The following is a 10561-nucleotide window of genomic DNA, read 5'->3' as shown; positions in this document are numbered from 1 at the left end:
GGGTATTTGCCTTCTGGAAACCAAGCTCAAGGAAATCTCTCATTTCAAAGCCCTTTCATTTCTGCCGCCAAACCTTAGAGACTTCCATGTGATCCCCACCATCAGCGCTTCAGATGGTATCGCTACTGCTTGGGAGGATGATCTCCTTCTCTGCTCAAAAGTTCTCAGACTCCGAGACACTTATCCTTTAACTTGCTTGTTCGAATCAAGGGTTGATGGCCTCGCTTTTTGCGATCAAGAATGTGTACCGTCCGTGCGATGCCAGCGCCAAACCCGACTTCTTGCAATCCTTGATGGATCTGTTACAAGACATCTCTTGTCCTTGGACAATCATCGGCGATTTTATTCTAACGCGATGCCAGTGCCAAACCCGACTTCTTGCAATCCTTGATGGATCAGTTACCAGACATCTGTTGTCCTTGGAAAATCATCAGCGATTACAATCTAACGCTTAGGCTTGCAGATAAATGCAATGACCTGGGCCTTGTCGTACCCTAAGTGTGTGAGTGGCCGTTGGGCCGGCCCGATGTGGCCTGTAATAGATCTGTTATATAGCTAGCACGTGGAGAGAGGAAAGACAACTGGCAATTGTAAACATTATTCTCTGGAATACAATCCTTCCTCTGTGCTCCTTCTTCCTCCCCACACAATTCTCGTCTGCCTCTCGTTACCACATCCTGGCGTGACGCGATGAGTTGTTGCGATTCCGTAGCATCTGGTATTTAGAGCCTTGTATCGATCCGCTTCCCCTGTTCTTCCCCAAAATTTTCATCCAGATCTCGTGATCAATCCATCGATCAGCTCCTAATTCCAGGCAAGGGTGCGGATCCCCTCGGATGATTCCGCGCAAAACACCTCGGTGTACCTGCGTTTGGTTGAGTACCTCGATCGGATCCCATGGCGCGATCCAACAAACCGACGATCTCCGCTCGCATGGCGGCATCAGAGCTCTCCCTGGCGGATCTGCAGCAGCTGGTGCAGGCCACGATCCAGCAGAGCAAGGCGGTCTCCGATGCCGGGAAGGCCACGGCGGAACGCGTCAACGAGCTCCAGGACTCGCTTGACAAGTACGCCGCCTCGTCTGCCAAAGCCTTCGATGCGCTGGCGCAGACGACCACCGCTTCGCTGCGGCGCACGGAGGCGACTCTCGGTCGTGTTCTCATCACCAACACCTCGCTGGATACAGCGATGGCCGAGATGAAGCAGGCACTGGACGGTGTCGTGCGCCGTGTGGATCAACTCGAGCACGCACCTCCATCAGGACCATAGCAGCCACAACCGCAGCAGCGCCCCCCTCCACTTCGTGCGGAAGGGCAGAGAAGTCTCCAGGTACCTCCGACTTCAGAGCACAGAGGGCTTCATCAGAATCAACAGTCAGCAATACGGGGTGAGCAAAATCAGTCCATGTTCCATACTGCTAAAGTTTTCTCTGATGAGGATTCAGAATTGTCACCAGTTCATACTCACCGCACACATCACAGTCAGTACAAACCACGGATTCCTCACTCTGATTTTCCCAAGTTTGATGGGGAGGACCCCAAATGGTGGAAGCAGCAGTGTGAAAAGTATTTTCGCATGTATAAGGTCCAACAGGAACTATGGGTCGACTTTGCCACAATGCACTTCGCAGGCAATGCAGCTCTCTGGCTTCAGACATACGAAGCCATGCACACGATCGACAGTTGGGCAGCGTTATGTGTAGCAGTGTTTGCAAAGTTTAACAGAAACAAATACACGAGGGCCATTGATGTGTTCTTCGCCTTGAAGCAGACAGAAACTGTGGATGAATATGCCCATGTGTTTGAGGAACAGATGCACAAGCTTTTGGTGTACAATCACGCCTACGATGAAACATTTTTCATCAATCGCTTTGTACAAGGGCTGAAACCATCCATTCGAGCACCTGTCAAGTTACAGCAACCAACTTCAGTCGATATAGCTTACTGATTAGCACAAACACAAGAGGCACTACTTGGAGAGGACACCTCAAAGTACAGCAAGAAATGGGAACCACGGTTCAGTTCCAAGCCATATATACATCAGGGTTTAATGGGGTCGTCACCAGCTGACAATAGACCTCAAGAGCAACCAAGGGTATCACATAAAGTGGACAATCTCAGGGCGCAGCGCAGAGCAAGAGGAGAATGCTTCAAGTGTGGAGAAAAATATGGACCAGGTCACAAATTTCCCAGTAAAGTGCAGCTACATGTAATGGAAGAACTATGGGATGCCCTGCAGTCACAAGATTCTGCTGTTAGTGACTCTGACAGTGAACATCAACCAACTGAACCGACTGACAAGGAGAGTGATGATTGTATGAAACTATCTATGCAAGCAGCTACTGGAACATCTTCTAAGGAAAGTATCAAATTGCAGGGCATGGTGGGGAAACGCCAACTGCTGATCCTGGTAGATTCTGGGAGTTCCACTAATTTTATTAGAGCAGATTTGGCCAAGGAACTAAAATGTTCAATAGAAGATATTCCTGCAGCAACTGTTACTGTTGCCAATGGGGGCACTCTGCCCTGCACTACCCAAGTGCCCAATTTACAGTGGTTCTGTTAGGGTCAAACGTTCAACACTCAGCTTAAGGTTTTACCACCGGGCACTTATGACATCATACTGGGAATGTAGTGGCTTGAAACTATGAGCCCCATGTGGGTGGATTGGAGGAAAAAAATCATGAGGTTCAAATATCAAGGAACAACAATTACACTTCGAGGTGTTAAAGATCAACTCAATGCGTGTAAGGCCATCTCTGGGAAACACTTGTAAGGACTGCTGAACACTGGAGCAGTTGAGCAAGTTATTCATCTCTGCCACATGGCAGAAAGACCTATGTCAGAAACTGACATACCACCGACAGTGCAACCTCTGATCAACCAACACAAACAGCTGTTCAATACCCCTACTACCCTGCCTCCTCACAGAGAATTTGACCACCAGATACCTCTCATACCTGGAACAAAACCTGTGAATGTAAAACCTTACAGATACAATCCCATGCAGAAACAAGAGATTGAACAGCAAGTAGCTACTATGCTTCAACAAGGAGTTGTTCAGCATAGCTGCAGCTCTTTTGCCTCCCCTGTTCTGTTGGTCAGAAAGAAGGATGGAACATGGAGGTTCTGTGTGGACTATAGGATGTTAAATTCTGTCACAGTCCAGCACAAATATCCCATGCCTATAGTAGAAGAACTATTGGATGAATTAACAGGAGCTAAATACTTTACAAAGCTGGATTTGAGATCAGGATACCACCAGATCAGACTAGTAGCAGGTGAGGAGCACAAGACAGCATTTAAAACTCACCATGGCCTATATGAGTTCAAGGTTATGCCCTTTGGGCTAACTAATGCACCTACAACATTCCAAGCTGCAATGAACATCCTGTTTGCAGGGTTACTAAGGAGGTGTGTGTTAGTCTTTATGGATGACATACTCATTTACAGCAAAACCCTAGAGGAGCACCTCCAACATCTGGAGCAAGTCTTTACAATTATGCAAGAAAATCAACTCTATGTGAAGCTCAGCAAGTGATCTTTTGTCTAACAAGAACTAGAGTACTTGGGACATATCATAAGTGGAGCTGGAGTTCAGACTGACCCAGCTAAAATTGCAGCAGTCCAGAACTGGCTTGTACCAACCAATGTCAAGCAAGTGCGAGGATTTTTGGGACTCACAGGTTATTACAGGAAGTTCATAAAAAACTATGGAATTATCAGCAGAACTCTCTCTGACTTATTGAAAAAGGATGTGATATTCCAGTGGACACCTACTGCAGAAGCTGCATTTCAAAGCCTTAAAACTACTCTAGCTCAAGCCCCTGTTCTAGCTCTACCTGACTTCAAGAAAACATTCGTGATTGAGACAGATGCTAGTAACAATGGCATTGGAGCTGTCCTTATGAAGAAAGGACACCCTATCTCCTACTTGAGCAAGGCATTGGGCCCTAAAGCTCAGGCTCTTTCCATATATGAGAAGGAATGCTTGGTTGTCATCCTTGCAGTGGACAAGTGGAGAAGCTACTTACAGCATGCCCCCTTTACACTGTCAACCGATCACAGAAGTCTAACACACTTACAAGATCAGAAAATCACTAGTCCCATGCAGCAGAAGGCTCTTTTAAAACTGCTTGGACTAAGATACACCATCACATATCAAAAAAGTTCAGGATAATACAGCTGCGGATGCATTGTCCAGATCACCTTCTCCTGTTGAACTGCACACCATATCATTCTGCACACCTAAATGGTTGAGTGTGGTAGCTGAAGGGTATCATCAACATCAAGAAGATAAGCGATTCTTACAAGAATTGGCCCTGACTGGCTCCAATGAGAAAGGCTATGTGCTATACCAAGGGATCATTAGAAACAAAGACAGAGTATGGCTTGGTCACAATACTGAAGCTCATTAGGCTATTCTATTGTCTCTCCACTCTAGTGGAGTGGGGCTCATTCTGGATTTCAAGGAACATATCAGAGAATTAAGGCACTGTTTGCTTGGCCAGCTATGAAACAAGATATTCAGAAGTATGTTAAGGACTGCACTATATGTCAACAAGCCAAAGTTGAGCATGTAAAAAAACCTGAACTGCTCAGCCCTTTGCCAGTCCCAAAAGAAGCTTGGAACATGGTCACCATGGACTTCATTGGTGGTCTTCCCAAGAACAAAAACTTTGACGCTGTACTAGTTGTCATTGATAAATTCAGCAAGTATGCTCACTTCATTCCATTGTCCCATCCATTCACTGCTCTCCAAGTAGCTCAACTATATATGGATCATGTGTATAAATTGCACGGCCTTCCTCAAGTAGTGGTAACGGACAGAGATCCTATCTTTACTAGCACACTATGGCAAGAGTTATGCAAGCTTTCTGATACGAAGATGAACATGAGTTCTGCTAGTCACCCAGAAACTGATGGCCAATCGGAGAAGCTCAATCAGTGCCTGGAAACATTCCTGAGGTGTATGGTACACTCGGCCCCCAAGAAATGGGCGTACTGGCTACCTCAAGCCGAGTACTGGTATAACACAAACTACCACTCAGCTCTGGGACATACACCATTCCAGGTGTTATATGGATATCAACCCCGACATTTGGGCATCTCCAATCTGCAGAGCTCCCTATCTTCAGATCTCTCCAGCTGGCTGGCTGAACGTACAATGATGCAAGGGTTGATTCGGGAACACCTCCTTCGAGCACAACATCGGATGAAAGCGCAAGAGGATAAACACAGGTCTGACCGACAGTTTGCAGCGGGAGATTGGGTTTATCTGAAACTGCAACCCTATGTCCAGCAATCAGTGGTGAGACGCTCCAACCAAAAGCTCGGCTTCAAATACTTTGGACCCTACCGGATCATGGAAAAGATTGGAGCTGTGGCCTACCGACTGGATCTTCCAGCATCAAGCAAAATCCATCTTGTAGTTCACGTGTCACTGCTGAAGCCGGCCAAGCCTCCAGACCAAACTTCAGTACAGACAGAGACACTTGATACACTGCTCCTGTCAACATCTCTGACGCTGACGCAGGTATTACAGTCGCGTTTGGTGCAGGTCGGTGGACACACGCGACAGCAACTGAAGATTACATGGAGAGGTCTTCCTGTGTCCATGGCAACTTGGGAATGGGCGTCGGATGTGGCAAGGACGACACAAGCGTGATAGTGAACAGTCCGAGGGCGTCCTATTGCTTAAGGGGAGGGGTATGCAACGACCTGGGCCTTGCCGTACCCTAAGTGTGTGAGTGGCCGTTGGGCCGGCCCGATGTGGCCTATAGTAGATCTGTTATATAGCTAGCGTGTGAAGAGAGGAAAGACAACTGGCAATTGTAAACATTATTCTCTGGAATACAATCCTTCCTCTGTGCTCCTTCTTCCTCGCCACGCAATTCTCGTCTGCCTCTCGTTACCACATCCTGGCGTGACGCGAGGAGTTGCTGCGATTCCGTAGCAATAAATCTTCGTCTAATTTCAACATTCTTGAGGCAAATCTTTTTGCCTCGTCAGTAGACCTCCTTCAACTCCAATATATTCCGCTTCGGGATAGGTGGTTCACTTGGTCAAATCAATAGGAGGCGCCCGTTCTTGTGCGTCTCGATCGGGCTCTTGCAAATGTGGCCTGGGCGTCAAAATTCACGGACACCTCGCTCTCTTCAATCGCCAGAACTACCTCCGACCACGTGCCCATTCTTTTAATGGTGGCAACTTCTATTCCCAAATCCACAGTGTTTCGCCTAGATCGCTCCCTGCTCGCCATCCCTCAATTCAAAGACAATGTTGCTGTTAACTGGAAGAGCGTGGGCAGTAGTCAATTCTCTAACTGCATGGTGCACGTGCATGCTGGTGAGTATCCTCGGATCGTGATGTATCTATGAAATCCATCGTCATGTAATATCCTTATTGACTTATTCCTCGTTGCTCTCTTCTTTGGCTGCAGTGAACCAACTGCATCTTCATTCTTCAGCTTACAGTGGTCGCTTCTAGATGCAGAATCGCTGCGTTGAGAATCCAATCAGGCCAATCATTATTAACCTGACACAAATTATGTAGCGGACACGTCAGATTCTGTAGTTAGGTAGTTGTGGCGTAGAGCATGTATTACGGCCAACACCCGATGGCAACCGACACCCTATGGCTGAGTGCACTACGCGGCGGACCTGGCGGCCACCCGCACCGTCCATCTCCATGACGGCGAGCTCCTCGTTCGCGGGGACACTCTCCGTCTCGTCCTCTTCAACACTGAGGGTGGCGTGATCCACGCGCAGACTCTCCGCGAGCGCGAGTTCGTTGATATTGGTCACATCGTCTCATTTCCATGTTATTTTGCTAGGGTTCGTGACAGGATTCGGGCGATCTCGGCGTCGGCCGTGAGTCATGACAACGGTGAGCCGGTGCGGTGTAACACACAGAGGAGCAGGTTGGTTCCTGCGGTGCACGGCACGGGGGACATCGCACCCAACCCGCCATGCGTGGGACCCTGGGTGGGGGAGGTGCCGCCAATGGCAGATGCGGACCACGTGGACGGAGATCCTGGGCCTCAGCCGCACCGAGAACGCCCGGGGGAGACTATTAAAGCCAAATCTCATTCCCCTCTCAACCTAGATGCTGCCCTCGCACATCTATGGGCGGCGCCGCGGAACCCTAGCTAGATCTGACTCCTCTCCTTCCTTCTCCTGGTGGTGAGGCAAAATCGGTCGTGACTGTAGGTCGTTCGCCGAGGTTGCAGCCTCTTCCCCGCGTCCGCCAGATCCCATGGCCGACAAATCGGGGCAGGGGTTTCGCGGCGACCATCGGGAGGGCTTCGACACTAGTCGCACGGGCGTGGCACGGGTCGTTTCGACCGCGGTGGCGGCCGCTTCGATCGTGGAGGCAGATTCGATCGCGGTGGCGGTCGGTTCTCATGGCGGAGGGGCAACAACAACACCGCCATCGACAAGTCCGGCGACACGTCTGAGACCTCGCGCTGGGAGGTGGCGGTGGTGGCGCCGGAGCGACAGAGCTCCAGTTCTGGGGGTGTTTGGGTGGAGAAGCAGAAGGGATCCGCGGCTTTGGGAGGAGGGATCTAGCACCAAGCTACAGAGCCGTCTTCCACACCTACTGCTCCCCCGACTTCGAAGACCATGGTCAAAAATCAGGTGCCCCCTTCCAATTCTGGAGATCTATGCCCCATATGCAAATCTGTTGGTCATGCTCCGATTGGACGCCCTCTAGCTTTTTGTGAGAGATGTAGCAAGTTGGGTCATCTTGCTTCTGTCTGTGGAATTCCTCCCTTGGGAATGCATTGCTCCCATGTGTGCCTTTCAAGCTAGAGGTCAGGGCTTCTTTTATGTGCATGATTATTGTGCTGTTGAACAAGCTAGGGAGAGATCTTGCAACGTTTTTATCACTGTGCTGAAACAGAATCCTACTGTTAAACAGATGAATGATGCGTTCTTTCTGTATCTTGGTAAAACCTGGAGATGTTCTGCTAAGTTGGTGGAACCTGGGGTGTTTATGATGAGATTTCGTAACACCAGAGAGGTAGAAAAAGCTTGCTACAGTGACCGTATGACTATGAAACCTTATGGAACAATTGTTAGGGTTACTAGATGGAACCATGATGATGGAGCTAAAGGAATACTAGAAAAAGCTTTGGGTCAAGGTGGGTGGAATCCCAACGGACAAAAGATGTGAGAGGAATGTGGCATTTGTAGCTTCTCTAGCAGGAGTACCACAGGAGATTGATAAAGCTACTACGCATCGTCCTGATTCAGTCAGAGTCAAATTGGGTTGTCGTAATGTTGATGAGATTATCCCAGTGGCTGACTCAGTCCTGGGGGATCGATTTTATGATTTCACCTTTGATGTGGAGCAAGTGTTGGTGCGAAATCCAGACAGAGAGAGTCTTCGCAGTAAGACTCCTCCTGAAAAGGGGGGCCCCTCCCCGAAGAAACAAAAAAGAACAAATATACCTGAACATCCTCTGGGGAGCTCTTCTGGAGGAAGAGTTGACATAAGAGACAAGAACCCGCTGGGAAAGCAGTATACTGCTGATCATATTGAGTCGCCTGTTTCTGTCACTACTGACAGTTCGAACCACGATTTGCTCTTGATTCACAGGATGGAGCAGGAAGCTCTTGCTGCTGCTGGCGAAAAGTTAAATGAAAGAGATATTTATATGTCTTGAGATATGAGCATCCAGACTGTAGGCCGCAATACTGATAAGATTGTTGTGAAGAAATCATATGCTGAAAGTGTGAAAGGGGGTATCAAGGTGATGGAGCTGGAAGGCCCTTTTATTGCTGATGAGGACACTCCAGCTGAGTATAGTGTGCAATCACCTGAGTCTGTTGCTGATATTTGTGGTGAGGTGATCCCCACACCTCCCCTCTTACCAGAAAATGTACTTAGATTCAGTGCCAGGAACATAATGATCAGTCTGGAGAAAGTGGAGGACAGGGCCAGAGCAGCCAGCAAGAAAAGAGATCTGGAAGGTACCCATTCCTCTACTAACTCTTTCGCTGTTCTATCTAATCCTGATATGATGCTTAGAGCTAGAAAAATGGGGGTTTTGATACCTGATATGGAATTCTCTAAGAATGATATACTTAGAGAACTTGTAAATGTTAGGAATAATGTAGTGGAAAAAAATACACCTCCTGATGAGGTAATATTTATTACCAATGGGAAAGGAGAAGATATACCCATTGACTTAAGATGGGGTGACGATCATGAATGTGATATCTCTGATTTCACTGTGGTTGGGTCTAGGAAAAAAAGAAGTAATAAAAAAATTCAAACACCTCTATCTAGACCTAGAACGAGGAGTCAGAAGGCAGTGGAGCTCACTGCCAATTCTGGTAATGCTGCTAAATCCCCTAGCAGAGTGACCAGGGGAAGGGGGGAAAGAAACATTCTAAATGAATGGGATCTTCTGGAATTGCAGAGGGGTAGGTAAAAAGGGAATGAAAACCTGCCTCTCTGATCTTATAAAAGATCATTCGCTAGACTTTCTTTGTCTACAGGAGACTATGAAGAAGAAGTTCTCTTCTAGTTTTCTTAGAAATATTGATCCCTATAAAACCCTGGAGTGGAATTGGATTCCCTCCACTGGTAAAGCTGGTGGCATGTTATGTGGAATTAAAAAGGAAAAGTTGGAGATTGTTTCCTGGTCTATGGGCAAATATATATTACAAGTTATTGTTTTTGATGTGGAGAAAAAAGTGTGTGGGCTCTGCTAAATGTTTATGGTGCTGCTCACGATTAAAGCAACGAGGAATTCCTCTCTAAACTGGCTACTTTTTGTAGCCACTTATCCATGCCTTATATAGTAGGTGGTGATTTTAATATCTTAAGGCATTGCGGAGAAAAATATAAAAATATGGTGGCCTCTCAGTATGTTGATAGATTTAATGCTATCATTAATACCATGGGTTTGCGTAAGATTTATATTGAAGGGGGTTTGTTTACCTGGTCTAATAATCAGGCTCACCCCACCCTGAAAAATTGGATAGAATTCTTATGAATGATGAATGGGAGGATATATTTCCTTTGGTCACTATCAGAAAATTTGTTAGAGACATCTCTAACCACAACCCCTTACTTCTGTCCACCAATAGTGCTCGGCCCCAGGCACCTAAACCCAGAGAGTTTAGATTTGAGATGAGCTGGATGGCCAATGAGGAATTTTTAGCTCTAGTTAGCAAAATTTGGCAGAGACCCATCAAATCTTATGATCAAATTGATGTTCTTAACATCAAATTAAAACGGTTCAAGAAATTCTTTAAAGGATGGGGATCTGATAAATTTGGCAATGAAAAGAAGAGGAAAAAGTGATCAAAGAAGAACTTGCTGACATAGAATCTATGGAAGAGCAAGGACCCCTCAAATCTGATATGTTAGACAAACGTGCTACCCTTAGTGGTGAGCTCCAACAACTAATGGTTAATGAGGAATTATTCTGGCTCCGACAGTCCCATGAGTCATGGCTACTGAAAGGGGACCAGAATATTGCCTTTTTCCATAGGATAGCCAATGGAAAAAAGAGGAAAAACACAATTCATTCTTTTTCACATGGT

This window comes from Triticum urartu, chromosome 7, assembly GCF_003073215.2.
Source record: "Triticum urartu cultivar G1812 chromosome 7, Tu2.1, whole genome shotgun sequence".
Lineage (NCBI taxonomy): Eukaryota > Viridiplantae > Streptophyta > Magnoliopsida > Poales > Poaceae > Triticum > Triticum urartu.
The sequence above is the reverse complement of the archived record's forward strand: the minus strand, read 5'-3'. Positions refer to the sequence as shown.